Source organism: Podarcis filfolensis (genome assembly GCF_964270895.1).
Source record: "Podarcis filfolensis genome assembly, chromosome: 7".
Lineage (NCBI taxonomy): Eukaryota > Metazoa > Chordata > Lepidosauria > Squamata > Lacertidae > Podarcis > Podarcis filfolensis.
The window spans coordinates 87,136,713-87,164,679 of record NC_139603.1 but is presented as its reverse complement, the minus strand read 5'-3'; the positions used below and the strand labels follow the sequence as shown (position 1 = coordinate 87,164,679).

General features: G+C 44.8%; 1 protein-coding gene across 8 annotated transcripts in view; it reads right to left on the bottom strand.

Moving 5' to 3' along the window:
- The window catches only part of ADGRB1 (adhesion G protein-coupled receptor B1), a 390,585-nt gene that overhangs the window by 77,636 nt on the left and 284,982 nt on the right, over positions 1–27,967 (bottom strand). The window lies entirely within an intron of this gene.

The following is a 27,967-nucleotide window of genomic DNA, read 5'->3' as shown; positions in this document are numbered from 1 at the left end:
TGGAATCACAGAGATGGAAGGACCTCAAAAGTCTATGAGTCAAATTCACCTGCCAATGCAGGAAGTCAACTGAAAGGTGGACAACCAGCCTTGCTTAAAAACATCAAACAGGGAGCAGAAGCAAAGCTAGGCATAACTGAGCACCTGCCAAGGCCCATTTATTTATTTTGTCGCATTTATACCCAATATTTTTTCTCCAAGGAGCTCGAGGTGAGGTACAGAAGTTCTCGTTCCTCCTCATTTAATCCCCACAACAATAGCCCTGTGAGAGAGGTTAGGCAGAGAGGCAGACCTGGCCCAAGGTCACCCAGTGGCCAAGTGGGGGGTTGAACCCTGGTCTCTCAGGTCCTAGTCCAACACTAACCACTATTATTATTTTTTTGAAAGTGGGTAGTTCTTTTTTAATAATTTTTTATTAGAGATTTAAACAAAACATATTATCCAAAAATATCATATCCTTAATTTCCCCCATTTTCCAACCTCCCCCACCCTCCCATAAAGGACCCCCCCCCCCCGACTCCCCTCAGTTACAGTCTTTGGTTTCTCTGTGAATACTGTTCTCTGCATGTTACAAAATTGTATAAATCCTTAAATTGTCTAACTGATTATTGTCAATAAAGAGTTTGTGAGTGTTTATGCAAAACCTGCCAAGGAGCCCAATTCACTTTGTTGTGTCATCAAGTACTTTGTAAAGGGTTCCCATTAATCTTTGAAGTCACAGTTATCCTTGTCCTGTAGCTTATGTGGCAATTTTGCCAGTTCTTCATAATCCATCAATTTCTCTTGCCATGATTCTTTAGTTGGAATTTCTTCATTCTTCCAACCTTGTGCTATTAAAACTCTCGCGGCCATTGTCGCATACATGAAGATATTTTTCAGCTTTTTGGGCAGGTCTTTTCCTACAATCCCTAACAAAAATGCTTCAGGTTTTTTTTATAAATGTTAGATGGAACATTTTCTTCAATTCATTGTATATCATTTCCCAATTTTTTTGGATTACATTACAATCCCACCACATATGATAAAATGTCCCCTCCTTTTCCTTACACTTCCAACATATATTTGAACTAGTTTTGTACATTTTCCCTAACTGCACTGGTGTCAAATGCCATCTATACGTCAACTTCATATAATTCTCCTTCAACAGGGAACAATCTGTAAATTTTAAATGAGTTTTCCACAACTTTTCCCAATCTTCCATCATAATGTTGTGACCTACATCTTGCGCCCATTTAATCATAACTGATTTTACTTCTTCATCTTTCGTCTCTCATTCTAATAGTATGCTGTATGCGGCCTTCAGTAATTTGCAACACTAACCACTAGACCGCACCGGCTTCCCTGCAAGGACGGCACTTCTCATTCTCTTGGCTGCGTCTGCCTGCTGCCTCCAAGCGCCCAAGCCATGGCTAGAGTGAGGAAAGGCAGCAACATCTGCCTCATGTTCTCCATCAGAGGCTGGATTGGACCCAGAGGAAGAGGGGAAGTGACTGGCATGTTCAAGTCTTTTTCAAACTTTTTATCAGAACCTCAAATTGAAGACGCGTTCAAAAAAAGTGTACTGGGTTTCCAGGAAGATTTCCAACCCGGCAATGTGAAAACTGAGCAGTGCAACCTTTCGCTCTTCTCACGGCCAGAAGAAGAAGAAGAAGAGAAAAATACATTCCGTGGGTATAACAAAGCAAACTCGCTCACAGCTGTGCCTCCCTGACCAGCTTAAACAACCAGCTTAAACAAGGCTTATGATATGAGACTTAAGGAGCTAAACCCTTAAGACTTAAGCTTAGGAGGCTGAGGGGTGACGTGATTGTGGTGCAGATTCATGGCATGTGGAAAAGCTGTGAGACGGAGGGAACGCTCTGGCCTTCACAAAACTCGAAGGGGGCTGGAGCAATCTGTGGTTTTCTCCCTCCCCCCCCCCCAGTTTAAATGCTTTATTGAAATACATAGATAACATACACAATGTGCCAAGAAGAAAACAATCATAAATCTTAATATGTTTACAAAAAATAGATTTAAATTAAATTTATACAATCTCCCCCCCCTCTTTTTTGCTAACATAGACTAGACTTCCTATGATTTCGCAATGCATATAACCTTTCTGGTGATGAATCTACTTATCATTATTATCTTACTCTTTCTGCATTTTCTAATACCTTCTTGCAACAATTCCTACCTTTCTACTTGTTTCTTAACAGTTCGCTTAGGCAAGAGTCATTCAGACGCTGCTGTTGACATTGTACCACTGTTATTATTTTATAGATCTCTCTTGTACACATCCCATTCCTGAATAAATAATTGTGTTGTATTACCTCTTAGTCTGTTAGTCAATTGCACCATTTCCGCATGTTCCAGTAATTTGCACTGCCACTCTGATATGGAATTGGAAAGGGGGGGGGGGGAGTTCCAACCATATCAGAGCGGGGGCTGGAATAATCTGGGTTAACTAACCTGTGACCCTCCAGCTCATCATAACTGACTATTGGTCATGCTGGTTGTGGCTGATGAGAGTGTACAGGTGTGCATTTTTGGGGGGGTGGGGGGGTGGGATGAAATGAAATTGACAGAGAATGGATTGCAGCATGGTGTGGCTTCCTCTCTCATACTCAGGAGGACCAGCCACTGTACTGCACCACGGTGAGCTCTGTGCCTGGCCTCCCTTGTGTGGCGATCACACAGGGTCCCCGGACGTTTCACCGTCTATTGATCCCTGTGCCACCACTTTATTTCTCGCTGCCACCACCCAGGCCCTACCTGGTACAATACTGAGTCCAGTCAGGGTTAAATTGGAACATAAACTTCTGCTTATTTATTGCAGTTTAACAAGTGTGTAGTTTCATAAACAGTATCAGTCAATTACAATCATGGGGTGCATATCCAGACCTATAGTTTTCATTACCTGCTCTCACTCACTAAACCACCTCTCAGATATTTACTTGTCTGCCTAGCCCCTAACTGTTCCTGACTCAGCCTATTTCGTTACACCAACTCAACCTACCCACAACTCTAGCCCAATTCACTCCCACTCCAACCAACCACCCAACTCCCAACATACTTCTCAAGGAACTCCCAACGAACACCTCCCAGAGCTTCTCCCAGAGCTGGTTTTATAGTCCCTCTGACTCCACCCCCTGGGTTCTAATTGGGTAACCTGTTTAACTATTTCACCTCCAGCACTCTCATGTTAACGTCACACCTTGCCCCCTAAACACTGAGGGGGCCTGGCCCCCTGCCAGCTGATATTGGGGGCCAAATATACCTCCACCCCTAGGAGTTGACGCACCTGCTATCCAGTTTCCTCCTTTACTTCTCGGTCCCATCACTGCCACCTTACAACTCTTTGTCTTTGTCGAAGTTCCCAGCTAGTTAACTCACACAGATCCACTTTCCTTTGTTCCTGCTAATGGCTCATCACCCAGCCTATCGCCTCAACAGTGAAAGCTGGCCTGTATCTTAACACTCGCTGGATCCAAGGGTTCAAAAGGTCTATGCATACAGACTACTTCTTCCCCCTCATCTCAGACTCAGTTGTTTTGATCAAGAACATAAGAAGAGTCCCCTGGATCAGGCCAATGACCCACCTAGCTCAGAATCCTGTTCTCACAGTAGCTACCCGGATGCCCCTGTGATAAGAATTTTAAGGTCTTAGATGTATAATAAATGTTCATAAATGTACCAACCGAGCACCTACATAGATCAGCACAGGAAGACCAACCTGAATCCATTTTTTGATTCCCAAACTGACCAAATGTTTTCTCTGCAAGCTCAAAGGAAAATGGAAAAGCCTCCCCATTGTCTTTTCCTTCACAAATCCTGTCTTAAGGACACATTTAAGATATGAATAGGGTGTGAGCCAGTGACCTGGCTCAGGAACTAAGCATTTATCATTACAAAAGACTGGCCAGGCTTCCCAGGGTATCCAATCAAGTAAGCATTTAACAGGTAACCTGCCAGACAGCAGATAAACAACAGGAGATAAACAACGCACTCAGATTTCTGCTGTAGACTGCCCTTTCTGTGATGTAGGTATGATGTGTCTGGGGGCTGGTCTTGGACTCCAGGGCGGGCAATTTAAAATGTCTATATAAGGGCGGACACACCTTGGTTCTGGTTTCTCCTCCTTTCCTGTGTGTGAGGGGAGCACCCTGTTGCAACAGATGAATAAAGATCAGGCTTACTAGCTGCTTTGCTTCTCAATATTCTCTGGTTGGCCTCTGTTATTTTCTCCTACCAATAGGGAACCTACGTAAGGATTCTATATGGGCTCTTGGATACCCCATAAGCGGGGGGGGGGGAGGGCAGATTTTTGTTTACAACACCCCCAAAGCAGGTTCTGAGCACAACACCATTCTCCCCACTTCGCAGCAACTGGTATTCAGAAACATTACTGCCTTCGAGCATGGTGGCAGAGCACTGCCACCACGGCTGTTAGCCGGCAACAGCCAATAGATCAAGCGGTTCGTACATTTTCTACTTAAAATCAATAAATGCATCAGTTTGGAGATTCTACTGTTTGACCTCTCCAAAGCCCAGGAGGAGCAGCAGCAGCAACAAAACGTGACCTCTGTTTACAACGGAGTAACTCATCTTCCTTGGCACATGAGATCCTGGGCTCATGCGCCACCTCATTCCCTTACGGCTGTGCATTGGTGCTGCCAGGTTACTTCAAAGTGCACTAGCAGGGAGGGTAGCAAGAGTGCGAGAGGCACCTCTTTGTGTCTCCCTCCCCCCAGTTCATATGATGCTGTAAGAATGGGGAGAGAAGCATGGGGGCTTTCAATCAATGCTTCCAACTAGGGTGGAAGTAATGGCTGCTGCTGCTGCTCCTGCCTGGGGGTTGAGAGCTGTCTCTGCTCTTAAATAACCTGCCTGGGAGCAGAGAAAGATGTTCGGCTTTCACCTCCCCATCTTTCCCCTCGCCTTCCTTTTCTTCTGCATTGCCCTGCTTGCTTTCCTCATCCTCTATTCTAAGCCATTTTTTATTTATTTCCTCCCGGATCTCAGTTCTTTTCTTCCTTCACAACCCGCTCCCTGCCCCCTCCTCCACCAGTGCATGGAAGATGGGAACTCACATGGAAGATGGAGCAAGCTTGTTTTTGTGGGAATGTTCAGGGAGGCAGGAGAGGATATATTGTTTGATTATAGCCTTTTCCAACTTGTGCAAACAAGTTCACAATTTAGCAGAGTAACATCCCCCTTTTCTAAACTCGCAGCGGATGCATTTGCTCAGGCTCGCTAAAGCCTCTATAATAACTGTTCTGGTATTTCACCCTTACTCCCTCATAAAAGATAAGACACAACGCTGTCTTCTATAAAAGTATAAAAAGAGTCTACTCACATTCTGTTCACAGTCAGATCCCAGAAGGCAGACTTAACTTAGAAAAGTAACATACACCTGGAAACTGTCTCATAAGGAGACAGTCCCCCTGTCCTCTTTTGGCTGGAGGCCAAGAGAGCATCTTTGGCTAAGCAGATGTTGCTTCTTCAATGCATGTAGTCAAAGAGAGAGAGATGGCTGTCTTGCCCTGTGCTTTTGTTGTTACCAGCAGAGGTGAGGCCACGCTCACCTCTAGTCACATGCAGAGGAAGTCTGTCCCAGCCCAGAAGGAAACAGGAAGTTTACCTGCTGGCTGGACAAATATTCCTCCCCATGTTCACTCTAGGAATGTTGTACTTGACAGCTCTTGTGTTTCACATCCCACAGTTTTCTCCCACTCTGGTGGGTAGGACCCAACCAATGGTTTCAATTTACAAGAAAGGATGTTCCAACTAAACACCAGGAAGAACTTTCTGATAGTAAGAGCTGATTCACAGTGTAATGGTCTCCTGTGGGAGGTGGTGGACTCTCCTTCCTTGCAGGTTTTAAAGCAGAGGTTGGACAGCCATCTGTCATGGATGCTTTAGCTGAGATTCCTGCATTGCAGAGGGTTGGACTAGATGACTTGGGGTCCCTTCCAACTCAACAGTTCCGTGATTCTATGATATCCTCCCGCTCCATGAATGCATCTACTGTATTTAGATAGTGAAATGTTAGTTTCTCCCCCATTGTTATTATTAGTATTATTTATGCATTATTTTCTCCATTTTCTGTGTGTTAAATTTGCAAATTAAAAAAATAAGAAAAGAAAAAGGTAAGGGAGAAAGAAAGAAAGAAAGAAAGGAAGAAAGAAAGAAAGAAGTTCATGCTACTGCCAGTTTTGATGACGGTGAATCTCATTCCCCAAGAAACATAGCTGTCAACTTTTCCCTTTTCTTGCGAGGAATCCTATTCGGAATAAGGGAATTTCCCTTTTAAAAAGGGAAAAGTTGACAGCTATGCCAAGAAACTCTTGGAGAATGCCTACCCTTGACAGAGAAATTGGGGAAAACATTTGTGGTTTTTCTTGGTCTACAAGTAGAGCGGAAGATTTTGAGAGATCATTTGTGCACAGCTTTAGCCTAAGTGTCAGGTCTTGTCACTTTCCTGAGCGGCTCTATGAGTGAAGACAGATGCAAAAATGTCTAGAGAATCGGTACTTGCTTGAAAGTGCCTTGATCATAGAAGCATGTTGCAGTAATGGAATCTTGTGGTCATCAGTGGACAGTAGCATCATAACAGTGACCCCGTGGTCAAGAACTTTCCTGTCCAGTTGTGATCCCTGCATCACAGGGGGGCTGGACTACATGACCCCGGGGTCCCTTCCAACTCTACAATCCCGTGATTCTATTATTCTATGTATGGCCTTATCAGCCAAAGCTCGTAAAAGGCACTACTAGGGAACAATCCTACACATAGTCAGTTGGAGTAAAGCAAGCTAGTGTAACTGAAGTCAGCGTAAAGTTAACACCAGATCCAAACTCCAATCAGCCATGGGGCTAATGGAAGCTGAGCAGGTATAAGCCCGGCAGAGGATAAACAAGCCTTTAAAGAGGCATTGGAATTACACTACCCTTTTCTCCATCTCCACCTTGTCCCCAGAATGTCCCCTTTCCAGGGTTTGCACTGGTTTAAGATTCACCAAAGCAGAGACATCACCTTGCCAACAAAGGTCCATATAGTTAAAGCTATGGTTCTCCCAGTAGTGATGTATGGAAGTGAGAGCTGGACCATAAAGAAGGCTGATCGCCAAAGAATTGATGCTTTTGAATTCTGGTGCTGGAGGAGACTCTTGAGAGTCCCATGGACTGCAAGAAGATCAAACCTATCTATTCTGAAGGAAATCAGCCCTGAGTGCTCACTGGAAGGACAGATCCTGAAGCTGAGGCTCCAAGACTTTAGCCACCTCATGAGAAGACTCGACTCCCTGGAAAAGACCTTGATGCTGGGAAAGATGGAGGGCACAAGAGAAGGGGACGACAGAGCACGATATGGTTGGACAGTGTTCTCGAAGCTACCAGCATGAGTTTGAACAAACTGCGGGAGGCAGTGGAAGACAGGAGTGCCTGGTGTGCTCTGGTCCATGGGGTCACAAAGAATTGGACATGACTAAACAACAACAAAAAAGATTCACCAAGCTCAGCTCAACCAGTTGGGTCCCACCTGAGCCAGGCTGAGGGAGGTACACCAACTGAACTCCAGTTAAGTCACTGCTGAAGGAGTTGAGCAGGTGTGACCCATTTGCGCTGGGAATCTCCCAACAGAGCCAAGGAATCTGCTGGATACAACTTTTGTAACCTGGTGGATCTTGCTCGTGGATTGTCCACTGACAATTGAAGACACAAGCCTCCAGTGACAGGGAGATCAAGGAGTCCCCTCAAACAACACACCTACACCTTCAAGGGAACTGCAGACCCATCCAATGTTGGGTTTCGTACAACTCTGTAGTTTCCATCTGCTACTGAAATTAGGGTGGCCACCTTTGTTTGGGCAAAATATGGGACAGGTCAGGCAAAATCAAGGATGGGCTGGGGGTAGGGATTGGGGGGCACACACACTCTTGTGACACCAAATCATCCCCCACTTTGTGAAAGGAGTTTCTCCACATTTGGCCCCATGCCTTCCTCACCACCCTGACCCCACTCTTATAATAATAATTTTTTATTTATTTATACCCTGCCCATCTGGCTGGGTTTCCCCAGCCATTCTGGGCAGCTCCCAACAGAATATTAAAAACATGATAAAACATTAAACATTAAAAAACTACCCCATACAGAGTTGCCTTCAGATGTCTTCTAAAAGTCAGGTAGTTGTTTGTTTCCTTGACATCTGATGGGAGGGTGTTCCACAAGACGGGTGCCACCACCGAGAAGGCCCTCTGTCTGGTTCCCTGTAACCTCACTTCTCACAGTGAGAGAACTGTCAGAAGGCCCTCGCAGCTGGACCTCAGTGTCCGGGCTGGACGATGGAGGTGGAGACGCTCCTTCAGGTATACTCTCCCCCTTGACTCACATAGATGGGCAGGAACCAGGGGGTAGATGACTGGTTCCCATGGCCAACTTGAGTCATAGCTCCGCCCTCACCCCCATCTGGCGTCGGAAGAGACTTGAGCACGGAGGAATGAGAGTTCAGGTCAGGGGGCAGAGGGGGCCATGTTATGGCAGATCTACACCATACTAGACCGGCAGCATTAGTGAGCGGGAAGGAAGGAGCAGGCAAGAGAGGGAGAGAAAATTGCTCCCCCCCTTCTCTGTTGCTGTTCACACTGGGCTGGGGTCCTCATTAGGTGCACCAACAGCAACTCAACCACCATTTTGGGATGACCAAGCTCAAATTATGGGAAAAATACATTCTGTTTGAAATCCAAATGGAATAGAGGAAACATCTGTCGAAAAACGGGGCGATCCCGTTTTTCTAGGGACAGGTGGCAACCGTAACTGAAATGTATGTATAGCAGAACTGAACAAATATTCCCACTCTCTCTCTCTCCTTGTCTTTAAATGACGCTGATTAAATAAGCATAAAAATGATTAGTCACAACTAAGGTGTCTCAAACTGCTTTGCAGCAACAAATGCAGAAAGAAGGAAGTCATCAAAATCAGATACGAAAACAGCAATAAACAGAAACTTAAGTACTCATCTGGAAATACCTTTAAAAGCAACCAGACCTTCCTTTGTTCCCTGTAAAGCTTTCGGTACATTAATGGGATTGTACTGATTAATTAAAATAGTCACCATCGTCCTTGACAACACGCAGAAAGATAAAAATCCTCCTGGGTTCCCCAGGCGACGTATTTCAGAGCCCATCTCATTAAGCAAAGCTCTTAGTTTGCTCCACTAGAATGATAAGCAAAAGTCTCTTCCCTTTTGCTGCAAGCAGAGGGGCTTATCTGAAGTACCTCTAGGCATTTAGTGACTCCAGCCATGTTTGCCAGCCATGCCACTGCTACCCTTTCGGAATTAATTGTCATTTCCTCAAACAAAATGTGGACTGAATCACGGCTACCCTTCGAAGTTCTCACTCTCCAAATGTTGTAATACATCTTGCAAAAAAAGGAGGGGAGTTGCATAAAGATGTATGTTTTTATTCATTTGCATTTACCTCCCACCTTAGGGACGCGTGTGGCGCTGTGGGTTAAACCACAGAGCCTAGGACTTGCCGATCAGAAGGTCGGTGGTTCGAATCCCCGCGATGGGGTGAGCTCCCGTTTCTCGGTCCCTGCTCCTGCCAACCTAGCAGTTCGAAAGCACCTCAAAGTACAAGTAGATAAATAGGTACCGCTCCGGCGGGAAGGTAAACGGCGTTTCTGTGCACCACTCTGGTATGCCAGAAGAGGCCTAGTCATGCTGGCCACATGACCCGGAAGCTGTACGCCGGCTCCCTCGGCCAATAAAGCGAGATGAGCGCCGCAACCCCAGAGTCGGTCACGACTGGACCTAATGGTCAGGGGTCCCTTTACCTTTACATCTCCCACCTTTTTATCCAGCTCTTCACGGTTCAACCCCCCCCTCCCCATTTATTTCCCACAACACCCCTGCGAGGTAGGCTACGCTGGCAGGCAGGCAGGGGATAATTGTATTATTTATATGCCACACATCTAACTGGGTTGCCCCAGCCACTCTGGGTGGCTTCCACCAAAATGTAAAAAACAAAACAAAACACAATAAAACATCAGCTAATAAAAACTTTCAGATACAGCTTCAAGGCTGAATGGGGTTGTTTTTACTATTTATTTATTTATTAAAGATTTTCTTGATTTACAAAAGTGTGTGCAATGTCTCTCTCTCGTATATTTTTTCCCCATGTAACATTTTTACAAATCAGTTTCATTTGTTGAGACATTGGGGAGGGGGAAAGAGGTGGGGGGGTGGGGAAGATGGGTGGGGGTGGGGTCGGGTGGTGATGTTTCTATTTTACTTAATATATGTGTCAGCATTGCATGTGCAGGTTCTTTGCTATTCGCTGGTGTTCCTTTGGTGGTGAGAGAGGTTGGGGTTGGCCTAGGGTGTGGTTGTTCATTTGGCGTTGGCTGTGGTGGTCTTTGTTTTCGTGTGTGAGTGGGGTGGGTGGGTGTTTTGGATCAGGTTAGCCATATTGATTTGTATGCTGTTGGTGGATTTTTGTCGTTGTCTTGTTGGGCTGTGTATGTGATAATGGGGAGCCATACCAGGGTGAAGGCGTCTTCTTCTATTTGTCCCCGTGTCAGTTTCAGTTTATTGGTTAATTTTTTTTAGTAGGGCTGTTTCCCATACTATTGGGTACCATTGGTCCAGGCTTACTCCTGACAGGTCTGAATGGGGTTGTTGTTTTTGTTTGTTATTATGGTATGTACTTTGTTGTTTTATGTTGTAAACCGCCCTGTGTTCTTCACATGAAAGGCAGTATAGAAATTGAATGAATGAATGAATGAATGAATGAATGAATGAATGAAAACTCTGGCCTCCCAGGCCCTAATCCAACACTCTAACCACTAGTTACACTGACTGTATTATTATTAGTGAAAATTACATTACCAAAAAAAAGTGCATCTTTTTAGGGGGAAATGCTTTTTAAAATGTGTGTGTTGGGCAAAATTGCATATGAAAGCGCATAAGGAGAAATTCACACTACAGTGCTGTCTCTCTCCCCCCCCCCTCAAGCAAGCATATGCAGAAATGTCGTGAGATAAATTTAAGATTTAAAATTAGGGAAGAGGGAGAGAGGGACTGACATGAACCGATTAGTCCATTCCTCTAATTAGAAAAGTGTGTTGAGAGGAAATGCTTTTTTAATAGAAAAAAATAGGTGTTTAAATTCACATCACAAAGCAAATGTTTGCTCTGCATTAAAATAAATAAATCACAGATTTAATTAATCCAGTGAAGAGACAGAACTGACTTATGGGTGAAAACAAGTGAAAGAGGCATGGACCAGAAATAGACTAATTTGCCTGTCCCAATTAGTGACTCCATCTGGAGATGGTAAACAAGCGAAAGTGGGGTGCTGAAATATAGGTCTAAGTTTTAATCTTACTTCTTCTATCTCTTGGCCTTGAGAAAGGAAAAGACTCATGTTTCCTTACCAGTGACTTAATATAGGCTGCATCTATGCCCTACATCTGAAACACATTTGTATGATTTTAATAGTTGCATCTCCCCTCAAGAAATATCATGGGAGCTGTAGATTGCTCAGGGTCTCCTAAAAATACTCAACACCCTTAATGAATCACAGTTCCCATGTTTCTTTGGGGGAAGCTCTGACTTTTAAAAGATGCAGACTGCAGCCACAAGAGCAAAAGTGGCTGATAAAGGTCTCAAAGCAGCTACAGACCCTCCAGGTGTCCCTATTTTCCAGGGACAGTCCCAAATTAACAGTTTCTGGTTTGATCCCAGAATGTCCCGCTTTTCCTCAGGACACCCCTATTTTCACTGGAGAAATATTGGAGGCCAAGGAGTTATGGAACCCTTGAGCCAAGGAGAAAAGTATCTATATAACCTTTAGAAGACATCTGAAGGTACAGTCATAGCTCGGGTTGAAGTTGCTTCAGGTTCAGTGCTTTCGGGTTGCGCTCTGCAGCAACCCGGAAGTAACAGGACGTGTTACTTCCGGGTTTCACCGTTTCCGCATGCACAGACGGTCAAAATGACGTCACGCGCATGCGCGGAAGCGGTGAATCGCGACCCGCACACGTGCAGATGCGGGTTGCATCGCTTCTGGATGCAAATGGGGCCCTGGAACGAATCCTGTTCGTATCCAGAGGTACCACTGTATAGGGAAGTTTTGTAAACCTTTAATGTTTCATTATGTTTTTATATACAGTGGTACCTCAGGTTACAGATGTTTCAGGTTACAGACACTTTAGGTTACAGACTCTGCTAACCCGGAAATAGTATCTCAGGTTAAGAACTTTGCTTCAGGATGAGAACAGAAATCGTGCGGCAGAGGGAGGCCCCATTAGCTAAAGTGGTGCTTCAGGTTAAGAACAGTTTCAGGTTAAGAACGGACCTCCAGAATGAATTAAGTTCTTAACCCGAGGTGCCACTGTATGTTGGAAGCCACCTAGAGTGGCAAGGGCAACCCAGTGAGATGGATGGGGTATAATAATAATAATAATAATAATAATAATAATAATAATGGAACAGGACATCCTGATTTTCATCAGAGAGATGTTGGAGGGTATGCTGTTACCCAGACTGTTTTACTTGGAAACTTTAGGCTTCCCCCAAAGGATCTTGGGAAGTGCTGTTTGTTAAGGATGCTGCGAGTCATTTTGTTGTTGTTTAGTCGTTTAGTCGTGTCCGACTCTTCGCGACTCCCTGGACCAGAGCACGCCAGGCCCTCCTGTGTTCCACTGCCTCCCGCAGTTTGGTCAAACTCATGCTGGTAGCTTCGAGAACACTGTCCAACCACATTGAAACAACAGCATAAACAGCATAAACTGTCTCTATTTGCAGGGGGCAATATTTTTGGAAGCTTAAGCTCACCAATCCCTGCCCTTCTGTCGGAAGGACCCACACTCCTAAGATAATAATAATATAATAATTTATTATTTATACCCCGCCCATCTGGCTGGGCCTCCCCAGCCACTCTGGGCGGCTTCCATAGAAACCAAAAATACACTAAAATATCACACGTTAAAAACTTCCCTGAACAGGGCTGCCTTAAGATGTCTTCTGAATGTCAGGTAGTTGTTTATCGCTTTGACATCTCGTGGGAGGGCGTTCCACAGGGCGGGCGCCACTGCCAAGAAGGCCCTCTGCCTGGTTCCCTGTAGCTTTGCTTCTCGCAATGAGGGAACCGCCAGAAGGCCCTCAGCGCTGGACCTCAGCGTTCGGGCAGAACGATGGGGGTGGAGACGCTCCTTCAGGTATACTGGACCGAGGCCATTTAGGGCTTTAAAGGTCAGCACCAACACTTTGAATTGTGCTCGGAAACGTATCTCCCACCTAAACATGATTTCTATGCCTTGGTGTCCCAGGCAGGACATCAGCTGGGTCTCCTGCATCATCGCTGGGAATCCTAAATGGTTTGGGGGTTCTTTGGCAGCAGAGTTGAGGGGAAGCATCTGTGATTCTGGCTCCGACAGGGGAGCATCTCTGGGAAAAGGAACACCAGACAGGTGTCATTCTTTGCTCAACAATTCCCCTATCATCACTCAGTGTTTAATGTAACGAGAACTGACACTTGGCTCTCGCTGTCATGTTTCTCTGAGCCAGGCACCCGAGCCAGCGGCATACCGGGACCTGGATGCAGATGGTGCTTTCTGCTGCAAAAGGGCTCAGCTTGCTCTCCTCTCCTGAGGGAGCAGAAGTTGGCGAGGCTCTTGTTTTGGGGACGTCAAGGGCTGGCCCTTAGGACATGTCCTGGGCTATAATGGGAGAAGAGAGAAGCTTGCAGGCTCCATGCTGCTGTGACAACAAACTTTGCCCACTTCAATGCCCACTGGCTTAGACAGAGGCTGTGATGGATTTTCATTTTTTAAAAATAATAATAATAATATTTATTACTTTTAAAGATTACAAAAAAGGAAAAGAAAAGGAAAAAAGACAAGAGAGAGAAAACAAAAAAGGAAAAGAAACAATACAATACAATGTATAAACAATACAAAACACAACCTAAACACATTAAACTAAAGACATTAAACTAAACTAAACAAAACCCTAACCCACCCTAACCCTAAACAAAACAAAACAAAAACCATTTAAAAACAAACATCACACCTTTTCCATACTCTATCTTTCATTCCCTTGTTTCCTCGACTTCCTCTCACCTCCCTTTTTGTATTCCACTTCTATTAATTGTTTCAGCAAATCCTTTCCATCTTTCTCTATTTTCTATCATATTATAAATATCTTAACATATTTTTTAACCTTATTTTTCATTAAAACTAAAATACGTATATATGCTTAACTCCTTATAATATTTCTGCTAAGGATTTTCAGAGGTTCTCTCTGTCTTTCAGCAAAAGCCCAACACCACTTCTGAGTTAGGACCATGGAATCATGACAGTTTTGGTTTTCCCCCATCTCTGATCTTCCCATTGCATTCTCCACAATCCCACATCTTCTGATTTTCCTTAGACGTCCTCCTGAAAATACACTTGTTTAATGCAACATGTGAACATCCCTTGCACTTGCGGAGAGATACACCGTTCCTGTGTTTAGCTGAAATTCCTACACTGCAGGGGGGTTGGATTAGATGACCCTCAGGGTCCCTTGCAATGCCACCATTCTGCGTGAAGAACAACCTTTTGCCATTTCCCTCCATGCTGAAATTTTGTTTCTAAGTTCCTCTGTACAGTGGTACCTCAGGTTAAGTACTTAATTCGCTCTGGAGGTCTGTTCTTAACCTGAAACTGTTTTTAACCTGAAGCACCACTTTGGCTAATGGGGCCTCCAGCTGCCACCACACCGCTGGAGCACAATTTCTGTTCTCTTCCTGAAGCAAAGTTCTTAATCTGAAGCACTATTTCTGGGTTAGCGGAGTCTGTAACCTGAAGCGTATGTACACTGATACCACCAGATCTATAAATATCAATAAAGCAATAATAAGCTGGTTTTCTTTTTTCTTTTTTAATAAAATAGACTTCGAAAGTTCTTACAGTCTTTCGCTCTAACCAACATCTTGTTTCATCTCCCCCCCCCCCATCCTGTGCTCAATCTGATAACTCCAGATCGCAGAGAGTGTAAAAGCACCCGCTCATTGGAAGCCTGCTTCCAGAAGTTTAAAAGTCCCTTTCCTGCACATTTTTGTCGGTCTTAACAGGCCATTCCACATAATTATAGTAAATAAAACGGACCCAGAGAGCTATCTTAATGCTGCGCTATTCATTAACAATTACTATGTCCTTACTCTCCACGAAGCAAACTCCGTGGGGATAGCAAAGCAATTTGTGCTTGGTAAACGGCTCAGGCATTGTGCTCTCAGACGTAACGCCGCACATCGCTAATAAGTAGGGAGATTCAAAGATTTTCCAATCTTTTGCAGGGACGTGAAGAAACCATGTTAAGAATAAGGCCTCTAGTGTATTCATCAGCAATGGTGTGTGTTTGGGGGTAGCAGTGCAGGCAGAGCAAAGCCATCATCACTAGTAGCCCATGATTCCTTTATCCTCTTTTTTTTATCCTCCATGAATTTGCCTAACCCTCTTCTAAAAACATCTAGCCTGAGAGCCATTTTTGCCTCCTGAGTAAGCGAGTTCCACAATGTAACCACGCATTGTGTAGAGAGTATTCGTTTAATTTTATTTGTCCTTCAGCTTTGTGTTTTTGATGTTTTTTAAAATTTATTTTGTAAGCCGATTAGAGCTATCTTTATGTTAGGCTGTCTATAAATTGATTCAATAATAACGGACTGTAGGGAATGCACACCTGCCTTTTTATATCATTTCCTGAGTCTCCTTGCTCTTGCCAGAATTGAGGGATCTGCTCTTGGCACTTTATTCGGCTGATGTGCAGATTGGGGTTTAGATCTCCACCACCTTTCACACTTCCCAAATCCCAAATCCTTCAACAGAGTTCTCAGAAAACCTAAACGGCCTCGGCCCAGTATACCTGAAGGAGCGTCTCCACCCCCATCATTCTGCCCGGACGTTGAGGTCCAGCGCCGAGGGCCTTCTGGCGGTTCCCTCATTGTGAGAAGTGAGGTTACAGGGAACCAGGCAGAAGGCCTTCTCGGTGGTGGCGCCCACCCTGTGGAACACCCTCCCATCAGATGTCAAAGAGATAAACATTTACCTGACATTTAGAAGACATCTGAAGGCAGCCCTGTTCAGGGAAGTTTTTAATGTGTGATATTTTAATGTATTTTTAACCTCTGTGGGAAGCCGCCCAGAGTGGCTGGGGAAACCCGGACAGATGGGCGGGGTACAAATAAATTATTATTATTATTATTATTATTATTATTATTATTATTATTATTATTATTATTACTATATTGCAAGAAAATAACTTCAAAGTGCAAGTAGATAAATAGATAAATAGTTGATAAATAGATAAAGTAGATAAATAGGTACCGCTCCAGTGGGAAGGTATGTTAACTTCACATAAACCCATATTCAGAGAATAGGAAAGTATTTTGAAATATTTCAAAATATTTATTTCTAAATAGCCAGGGTGGTGTAGTGACTAGAGGGTTGGAACCGGACATGGGAGACCAGGGTTTGGATCCGCACTCGGCCATGAAGCTCCCTGGGTGGCCTTGGGCCAGTCACTCCCTCTCAACCGAACCTACCTCACAAGGTTGTTGTGAGGCTTAAATGAGGACGGAGAAGAACCATGCGCACCACCTCCAGCTCCTTGGAAGAAAAGCTGAGATATAATTACAACAAACCAACCAATGTGAATTTTGAGAGAAACTACACTTAAAAATAGACACAGAGATGCGTGATTTGTTTTTAATCTCAGGTTAATGCAGAAACAAAAGAGAATGGACTTATGGAAGAACACACAGGTGATAAACTGGAAATAGATCGATTCACCCATCCCCATTCATGGTTGCTCGGTTTTTTTGTTGCTTAGCCTGATAATTTATCCAGGGCACTTCATAGCCATTCCTGGAGAACCTAACCAAATAGGATTGACTGTTGGCTGAGTTGGCTGAGGCATCATCTGGTGTGTGAGGGGGGGGGGGAGAGAAGGAGTGTGGGAGAAAGATCATGCCAGGAAGAGAAAGAGATCCCAGCTTGTGTTGATCCTGAGAGAAATGTCATCCTTGTTGGGCGCCAGCTGTCAATAAAGCGCGGAATGTTATTCAAACAACAGACCGTACGCTTGCCCTTTATGATTATGATTTTGTGCCACAACCAAGCCAGGTTGGAAAATGCCAAGCGGAGTGGGCAGCTTCAGGAAGAGGAACGTCCCTGGAAGGAGGTTTGAACTACAAAGGAAAAGAATTTAGCAGGGGCTGGACTCTGAAAACGGGAAGTTAGAAGTGGCTACATTTCCCACTGATAGGGACGCAGGTGGTGCTGTGGTCTAAACCACAGAGCCTAGGACTTGCCGATCAAAAGGTCAGCGGTTTGAATCCCCGCGACGGGGTGAGCTCCCGTTGCTCGGTCCCAGCTCCTGCCAACCTAACAGTTCGAAAGCACGTCAAAGTGCAAGTAGATAAATAGGTACCACTCCGGTGGGAAGGTAATCGGCATTTCTGTGTGCTGCTCTGGTTCGCCAGAAGCGGCTTAGTCATGCTGGCCACATGACCTGGAAGCTGTACGCCGGCTCCCTTGGCCAGTAAAGCGAGATGAGCGCCGTAACCCCAGAGTCATCCGCGACTGGAGGACTTTATCTTTACCTTTACATTTCCCACTGACATCTTCCACAAGTGGCCAAATTCTGTGTTCTCGGTGGCCAAATGGGTGGGTGAGGGGGTTTGGAGAAGAGTAGTTTGGGAATTCTGAATTGAAGGACGGTGTGGAAAAATTTAAAATAAAGTCTTGCCACGAATACTGAGCGCCTCCTAAAATCCCTTTGGCATGAACTCAAAGCATCCTTTAATCCTACCACCTCCACAGCTGTTCGCTAATGTTTGCAATTGCTACTCCCACATCATTTCATCCATGCCTGTGTCTGTGGGGTGTAATCCAGTGAGAGAAGTCAAGCACAACATTCCTTGTTTTCCTAGAGTGGACATGCGGGGGAATGTTTGGTCCAGCCAGTCAAAAACTTCCTGTTTCCTCCTGGCCTGGTTGGAACATCCTTCCTTTGCATGTGACTAGAGGAGGGTGTGACCTTACCTGTCCAGGTAACAAAAGGACAAGGCATGCTGCACACTCTCTCTCTCTGACTTCCTCCGTCTTTGGAGCAGCTTTTTAGCTAGAAATGCTCTGTTGGCTTTCAGCCAGACGGTGGACTGGCCCCCTGCTGAAAAAGTTTGCTGACCCCTGGTGAAAGGCTTACACAAGCCTGCAACCAGCACTTTCTTGTGCATGTAAAAGGGGAATGTAAACTTTCAGCCAACAGAGGACACTGGGATTACCCCCCTATAGGATATAGATCCACGTATATACTTTGTAGCTAAGTCTGCCTTAAGGGAACTGCACTGTGCTCTGCCTGATGTAAGTAAACTTCTTTTATACACAAGATTGCGGCATGTTTATTCTTTTTAGAGGGATATAAGGGAATTTACCAGGAACTTAACAGTGAAAGGCATGGGTAGGCAAACTAAGACCCGGGGGCTGGATCTGGCCCAATTGCCTTCTAAATACATGTGTTTTTACATGAGTAGAATTTGTCCTTTTATTTAAAATGCATCTCTGGGTTATTTGTGGGGCCTGCCTGGTGTTTTTACATGTGTAGAATGTGTGCTTTTATTTAAAATGCATTTCTGGGTTATTTGTGGGGCATAGGAATTTGTTCATTTCCCCCCTTCAAAATATAGTCCGCCCCCCCACAAGGTCTGAAGGACGGTGGACTGGCCCCCTACTGAAAAGGTTTGCTGACCCCTGGTGCATAGCTGTCAACTTTCCCCCTTTTTTAAGGGAAATTCCCTTATTCCGAATAGGATTCCTCGCAAGAAAAGGGAAAAGTTGACAGCTATGCCCTGGTGAAAGGGTTACACAAGCCTGCAACCAGCTATCTGCTGTGCATGTAAAAGGGGAATGTAAACTCTGCTAAGCAAAGGAACTTGCTAGTGCAAGTTAGGAAGGATATTAATAAACAATACATCCTCTCCTGCCTCCCTGAACATTTCCACGGTGCCCATGCTAAGGATGCACCCAAGATAAGTGGTCCACCACCCCACCTGTCCTTCTGCTAGGGTCCCACATCCTACTAAGGCTTTCTACTTCTTCTCTTCCCATTCTTCCACCCAGAAGCCACTTTCAGAGGGAACCAAGCTCCGCTTCCCACCTCTTTCGGATTGCAGACTTGCTGCCAAATTGTCACGAGCAAAGGTGGCTGCTGGGGTGAAATTGCCAGAGGGAGGAAAAGTTAACAAGGCCTGAATGAAATCAATGTGGTCTGACAAGCTGACAGCCTAGTCAGCTAATTACTACTGGGTTGCATTAATCAATGCAGAGGGAAGCGTAGAGTAAACCAAAAGCAGGAGCTCTCTGCAAAAAGGTGGAAAAGGCAGTATCTGTGGTCACCTGATCGGTCCTGGAAGAAAAGGGATCAGGGAGCTGGCAATTTAAGAGCACTGAGGGCAGACCCAGGCATCGCGTGCAAAGCACATTCAGTGCACATTTAAAGCATGTGACTTACACAAAGAATCTTGAGAACCGTAGTTTCCACAGACAGAACTACAATTTCCTAGGACCCTTAACAAACTACAGTTCCCAGGATTCTTCAGGTGGTCATGTGCTTTGAATGTGTGTTGGGTGTGCTTTAAGTGTATGACGCAGACCAGTCCTGATTGTGCAGCTGCTATTATTATTATTTTTAGGCATTTTAATGGAAAGCTACCTAACCTGCAGTTCCTGGACCAGCACAAAATGCCACTATCCTTCAAAATCAGCACTTTCCTGGATTTTGCAACACAGTTCTTCAGCTAAAGTGTCTTCCGAAAACGTGCATGCTAGGGGAAAGTGTGTATTAAAAATGCATGATGATGCCAAAACACACACAAATAAAAACATAAAAATGCATTATTTTAAGGAAAATGTATATATTTGCAAAAAAAAAAAAAAGTGTGAGTGTGTTTATTAGGAGAAATTTGCACTAGAAAACTTACAAATTTCCCTGAGGATTTAAAAATAAACAAGTCGCAAATTGTTGCGGAAATGTGAAGAACTAACTTTAGGACTAGAGGAATGAAAACAATTGAAGAAACGGAAATTGACAAATAGGTCCCTATGGCTGCAGCTTTAAATGCACTGACCTAGCAAAAAAATTCCAGGTGAAACTCATGAATTGCAAGGTAGGCACAGATGCATGCAGTTCAGAAGCATCCTGATTTTGCACCCCTTAGCTGTCACCATTATTGCAAGCTGACATTTCTCTGTTGCCAAGTGTTCTGGGATCTGTGCAGAGAGGCTGAGCACAGGTATCTAAAAGGCATGGTTCAAAGATAGCCAGAGAACCGTTTCAGAGGCTTCTCCCCAATGCCTCTACTCCAGATCGACCAGTCGGTCGACCAAAGACCTGAACTGGTATAAGACAGCTTCCTGTTTACCAGAGGAATCACTGTGCTGCAGCAAAAGTAGTCAAAGATGCTGGACATATCCAGAATAGTGCAGTCAGAAACAGTGTCTGGGTGCAAATTGCAAAAATGTATGGGATAGCTAAGGGACACGGGTGGCACTGTGGGTTAAACCACAGAGCCTAGGACTTGCCGATCAGAAGGTCGGCAGTTCGAATCCCTGCGACGGGGTGAGTGCCTGTTGCTCGGTCCCTGCTCCTGCCAACCTAGCAGTTTGAAAGCATGTCAAAGTGCAAGTAGATAAATAGGTACCGTTGTGGTGGGAAGGTAAACGGTGTTTCGGTGCACTGCTCTGGTTTTGCCAGAAGCGGCTTAATCATGCTGGCCACATGACCTGGAAGCTGTACGCCGGCTCCCTCGGCCAATAAAGCGAGATGAGCGCAGCAACCCCAGAGTCGGCCACGACTGGACCTAATGGTCAGGGGTCCCTTTACCTTTACCTTAAATTTCAATGAGGGTTATTCCCGGGACCTTGAGTATAGGGTTTCACTTTAGGTTACATCTACAATCCTATACACACTTTCCTGTGGGAGTTTCCCATTGAAATCAATGCCCCTTCAGTCTGAGCAAACCCCAGAGTTGGCCAAGACTGGATCTAATGGTCAGGGGTCCCTTTGCTTTTATGGGATAGCTGGGTGTATGGCAATCCATGTCGACAGTGTCATTTTTGGCGATTTCCCTTGAAAATAGCTCCAAAACTTCTATTTTTTGGTGAATTATTAACTTGCCCCCCCAATAAATAAAGATCAACAGCTTTTCCAAAGAAAGCCCAACCAGAAACTTTTCTGTCTGAATTTTCACTGTTTGAAAATAGTCTTGTGGCACTGAAAAGTCTAACAAATTTATCATGGTGTGAGGCTGCCTACCATCCCAGAGATGGGCTAGGCCTAGTAAGCTAGGCAGAGATCTTAAAAGCCCTTTTCACACCAGGGAAACTTTGTGTGCATTTAATTTGTGCAGCTTCAGCCAGCCAGCCTTCAACCTTGCAAGGTTGTAACTGCACAAGCGAAATGCACATAAGGTGTAATCGCGCTGTATGACATCAGGTGTGGGGCCAATTAGGTAGTTTCTCATTAAAATGCAGACAGACACTAATGCTCAAAGTATCTATTACTGTTGCAGAGCCTAGGAAATGGCATTCCCAATGTCCCCCAGCTCAATCTGTTAAGTAGATTTAACAATACATTTCCCAGTCTCTCTAGCAGCAATGGACAGGTGTGAGCATGCTCTGAAGCAATTCAGGATGTTTCCTCTTCTGGAGAGGCCATTTCACCCAATCCTTACAGGCCTCTCCCCCTCCATCTCTCATGAGGATAAGCTCAGAGGCAGCCTGAATTCCCCCCCCCCCCAAGAATTGACTAAGAATGATCTTAAAAACCTAACTACTTACAGAAAGAGTGGGGAGCCTAGATTCTGTGGGGATCCAACTCCCATCAACCCCAACCAGCATGGCCAATGGCCAGGGATGATGGGAGATATAGTTCAACAACATCTGTAGGACCACAGACCCCCTGTCCCTGGCTTACCGTATTTTTTGCTCTATAAGACACACTTTTTCCCTCCTAAAAAGTAAGGGGAAATGTGTGTGCGTCTTATGGAATGAATGCAGGCTGTGCAGCTATCCCAGAAGCCAGAACAGTGAGAGGGATCGCTGTGCAGCACTCCCTCTGGTTGTTCTAGCTTCTGGCTTAGCCGCGCGAAGCCTCTTCAGGGCACGGGGAGCCTTCATCCCGCTGCCCTGAGGAGGCTTCACGCGGCTACGCCAGAACAGCGAGAGGGATCGCTGCACAGCTCTTGCTGTTCTAGCTTCTGGCTTAGCCCCTCAGTCCCTTCCCCCACCTCCCGGAAATGCCCCCAAGAGCCGCGCTCCCTTTAAAGAGCCAGGCGGAGTGTGTGTGTGGCTCTTGGGGGCTTTTCCCTGAGGAGGGAGAATAGTAATAGTAATAATAATAATAATAATAATAATAATAATAATAATAATAATAATATATTATTTGTACCCTGCCCATCTGGCTGGGTTTCCCCAGCCACTCTGGGTGGCTTCCACAGAGACCAAAAATACACTAAAATACCACACATCAGTGTGATGGGCTGCCCTCTCCCTCCTTGGGGAAAAGCCTGCAAGCACCGTACACACGCTCCACGTGGCTTGTGAAAGGGAGCACTGAGCATGGCCTGGGATACATACAGGCTCTGCTCAGCGCTCCCTTTAAAGAATTTTTTTTCTTCTTGCATTCCCCCTCTAAAAACTAGGTGCGTCTTATGGTCAGGTGTGTCTTATGGAGAGAGAAATACGGTATATCATAAGCTCACCCATCATGATAAGTGGTAACAGGTCAAATACATGATTCCCACCCTCTTCCCTTCTGAAGTGCTTCTTTGGCCAGCTTGAATCACCAGTCAGGTGATCTATTGCAATCACAACACAACTTTCACCTGTTTCCCATGCTTTATAACAAATAGTAAACTTTGACTCATGAAGACCGCAGCAACGATACAGAAGAAGAAGATCATTTTGATGGCAGATGAAATATCAGCTGAGGACACTGGCAGTAAACCTTGGAGATGTCCCTTGGAGTTTTGCTTATTCGGCACAACTGCACTTAGAAAATGAATGCTGGGTTGCAGCAATATTTAGAGACTCTGGAAGGTTAGGTTTTTGAAGTCGCCGTTGTAGTTCTGTTGTCTGCGGTTATCCCAAACCCACATCCTACGTGATTTAGTTTCCATCAGCAGCTAGATCTGGAAACTGTTGTGCTAGCCAGTCAAGGGGTGAAGAATGGAAATGTCTATCTCGCTGATTTGTGTCTCGATGAAAGACAAGGATGGTGCCTTAGATCTGGGTGTCCATCCAATTTTGGGCAGGAAATTATCTGAGACATTCTGTAGAGCAGCCTTTGCCAATCAAGTGCTAGGGCTGGGAGTGATGTGAGTTGTAGCCCAAGATACCTGGAGGGTACCAGCTTAGCGAAGGCTGCTGCAGAGTTTCTGCGGTTGCCAAATATTCTGAGCAATGAATCTGGAAAATCCCTGGATTCTGCTAGAGGGTTTTGCACAGTGGTATCTACAACAATTGCATTGTCCTTTTTTCTGAATAATGTAATTTTAAAACAAAATATTGAGCTTTTTCAGGGCCTGTTCTGAATATTATCCACACTTATACTGACCTAGCATTCTATTTTTATAAAAAATAATAACAAGAAGAATCCAAGCTCCAACCAAAAATGATTGATTAAAAAAAACACAGTATGTAATAAATGACATTGTGCAAAATACTCTTATTACTCTAAAAGCTATTTATTGCTATGCAGCTCTTACAATGTGTTAAATAAACTGGAGCAACGAGGGCTTTCATAGCAATCATACAACTTCACCAAGAAATAAACAAATCCCCACATTGGTCCAGTACAGTCATACCTTGGGATGAATACACTTCGGGTTAGGTAAATTCGGGTTGCGCTCCGTGGCGACCCGGAAGTAATGGAACGCGTTACTTCTGGGTTTCGCCACGCGCGCATTCGCAGATCGTCAAAATGACATCATGCGCATGCGCAGAAGTGCCAAAACGTGACCCGTGCATGTGCAGATGCGCAGACACAGGTTACGTTCACTTCAGGATGCGAATGGGGCTCTGGAACGGATCCCGTTCGTATCCCGAGGTACCACTGTATAATGGATCTGCTTTACATCATTACAACTGCCAAGGTAATATTGTTGCTGTTGTTGCTGAGAATGACAAACAAATTTCCAGCAAAGTCTTTCAAGTACTGTTAAACCAATGGGAGGTGACTAGAAGAGTGTTGGCTGAATTAGGGAAGACTGGATTCAGATCTCTGCTCCATGATGGCAACCTTGACCAAATACAGATCCAACCACCTTACATAGGATTAGGGATGGAGGATGAATCCAGCATGCCATGATTCTGAAGCAGACACACCTGATTCAACCTGCCCACTCCAATATGGGAACTAGGGTATAGGCTCACCCCAGGTTCTGAGCATTGCCAGATTCCCTGTCTCTTATGGATTTTCATACAAGGTGGTCTGAAAGCTACCGGTCTCATTTCAAAATGAATCATTCTAGCACTGGAAAGCCTCGGTCACACCAAGTGTGGGAAATTAGATACAAGACCTCCTGCTCCATAATTCTGCTCCACAAACTACACGATAAGTCAAACTTCCAAGGGATTTTGGAGCACATTTCCAGAACTCTAGAACCGAGCCGTACCCACAGCTAGAAGAAGCGGGTGGCACAATGCAGAAATGTAAACTTCTCTAACTTAACAGTTGTTAAAATGGGACCCCGACACAGCAGTTCCCCTAATCTTTATCTGAGCAGGTGAACCTGCTCTGCATAACACAACGAACAACTGAACATCAGAAATGTACTCGAGAGACCATCTTATTCACTATATACTCAGTACATCACCTCCGTCTATGGGTCATCTTCTCCTACAAGTTGCAAAGGTCTTCGAAGCCCTTTCCACGGCAACATGGAGCAGGACTTTTAGTCTGGCTGCCCTGTTCTGTGGAACAGCATTCGAGATAATACATGCGCCCACTTCCTGGGAACAGCTGGAGACATTTTTTGTTCCAACAAGCCTTCTTCTCTGGATGACGAGGTCTCTATCGTGGGTGTCTACTTGGCATTCTGGTTTTTAAAAAAATCTGCTGCTATTTTCTGTATTGTTTTAAAATGCCCCTTTTTTTAGCTGTCTCTTATTGCATTTTGCACTCATCACCTTGGGATGTGTGTGGTAGGTGATTATTAAATAAATAAAATGAAAGTGCTGTAACTAAAAAGGGTTTGAAAGCAGATGGAGACAAGGGAGCTAGGTGGGACGAAGGAACTGCGCTGTTTTATTGCAGTACTGTAAAAACCTTGATAAACTATAGATAACCAAAGAAAGAGGAGGGCAGTTTCAGCATCCTAAGAGCAGCTAGCTAGTACAGAGGGCTCCCGACAGTGCCATGAGTGTTGAAATCAATATAGCAAGTCCCTGCTCGGAGCGATGGGTCTTGATGAGGTGGAACCACTCTTACAGGGAAATGTACATGTTTACATACATTTTGTATAGTTTGTGTGGCAATGGGCACAAAGGAAACGGAACATAAAATATGTAAACATGTACATAAAATAATTTTTATTGCTATAGGTAAAGGTACCCCTGACCATTAGGTCCAGTCGTGGACGACTCTGGGGTTGCGGTGCTCATCTCGCTTTATTGGCCAAGGGAGCCGGCATACAGCTTCCGGGTCATGTGGCCAGCATGACAAAGCTGCTTCTGGCAAACCAGAGCAGCGCACGGAAACACTGTTTACCTCTCCGCCGGAACGGTACCTATTTATCTACTTGCACTTTGATGTGCTTTTGAACTGCTAGGTTGGCAGGAGACGGACCGAGCAATGGGAGCTCACCCCGTCATAGGGATTCAAACCTCCAACCTTCTGATCGGCAAGCCCTAGGCTCTGTGGTTTAACCCACAGTGCCACCTGTGTCCCTGTTATTGCTATGATGTGGCTATTATTGAGGATATATTGGAAAACTAATAAAAAACCACTTTTTGAAAAAAACTACGTAAAATATCTAAAATGACCAAGACCCATTCCACCATTGGGAGAGATGGAAAGCAGAGCTCATTCCATCAGCTCTGCTGAAAGGCCAGCTTGTTCTGGCAACCCCTACCCATGAACGGTGCAAGCTGGTCATCATAAGAACAACTGTTTAAGAATTGGTGCCTGAAAAATTTATTTATTTACCCCATCCCTTTTCCCTTGTGTGTTGTGGTTTTCAGATCGTAAGCCCGCAGGCAGGGACTGTCTTGTTTTTAGTGATTGTATGTAAGCTACTCAGAGAACTTTTTTGGCTGAAGAGCAGGGTACAAACATAACAATAATGAGGAGGAATAGCTCAGCTGGTAGAGCAGGAGGCTTTTAATCTCAGGGTTATGGGTCCAAGTACCAAGCTGGGCAAAATATTTCTGCTTTGCAGGGGACTGGACTAGATGTCCTACAATTCTATGCAAATAGAAGGGGAAGAAATGGAGGCAGTGAGAGATTTTACTTTCTTGGGCTCCATGATCACTGCAGATGGTGACAGCAGTCACGAAATTAAAAGACACCTGCTTCTTGGGAGGAAAGCAATGACAAACCTAGACAGCATCTTAAAAAGCAGAGACATCACCTTGCCAACAAAGGTCCGTATAGTTAAAGCTATGGTTTTCCCAGTAGTGATGTATGGAAGTGGGAGCTGGACCATCAAGAAGGCTGATCGCTGAAGAATTGATGCTTTTGAACTATGGTGTTGGAGGAGACTCTTGAGAGTCCCATGGACTGCAAGAAGATCAAACCTCTCCATTCTGAAGGAAATCAGCCCTGAGTGCTCCCTGGAGGGACAGATCCTGAAGCTGAGGCTCCAAGACTTTGGCCACCTTATGAGAAGAGAAGGCTCCCAGAAGATGCTGGGAAATATGGAGGGCACAAGGAGAAGGGGACGACAGAGGATGAGATGGTTGGACAGTGTTCTTGAAGCTACCAGCATGAGTTTGACCAAACTGTGGGAGGCAGTGGAAGACAGGAGTGCCTGGCGTGCTCTGGTCCATGGGGTTATGAAGAGTCGGACACGACTAAAAACAACAACAACAAATGATTCTATGAATAACTACCAGGGAGGACTTCCTATATTGATTTCAACATCTGTGGTAATGGGAGCTCCATGCAGTAGTTTGCCACTCTTGGTTAGTTGGGAATACTTTGGACCAGTGCTTTTTTCTGGGGGGATGCAGGGGTACGCATACCCCTAAACATTTTGTGCATCTTTATACTTTTGTTCATTTACTGTATTTATTTTCCCCGATTTGAAGTATAAAATGGCAATTTTCTTGAGTCAAAATGAGAGTAGCACCCTTAAACATTTTTTTAAAAGAAAAAAAGCACTGCTTTGGACAACCTCACAAGTGGGTTTTTTCACCTCAAAAACTTCCAAGCATATATATTTATTTTCCATTTGACATGATTTATATACTACTGAACTGACAAAACTCTGTAAGCAGTTTATGTAAAGTATATACACGAAACTCTAAAGGGTATGGGGTTTTTTCTTTAAAAATCCACACGGAAACAGAATGGGGCAAACTTTGCTCCTGACTTGTGATGAACTGACCCAGCATAGGTTTTCTCCTTGGAAGAAATTCTGTAAAACACATTACCGGTGAAGCCAGTATTTTGTGAAGCCAGTTTTGTGGCCTGACCACAAAACTGTTAAGAACCAGTTAAGAGGGAGCCTAACACTGACAGACAACTCCAGATAAGGTACAAGGAGGGCTCTGAATGTACAGTAAAGTCATGGCTTGAGTCAAGTTGCATTTCAAGGATAGTGGTTGGAGATGGTGGGGCAATGGGGCAATGGGTTGGCAGGAGATGACTAGCCAGAGGAGGAAACAGCTGAAACAATGATTTTTCTCTATATAGTGCATTGTTTTGTGGGAAATGGGA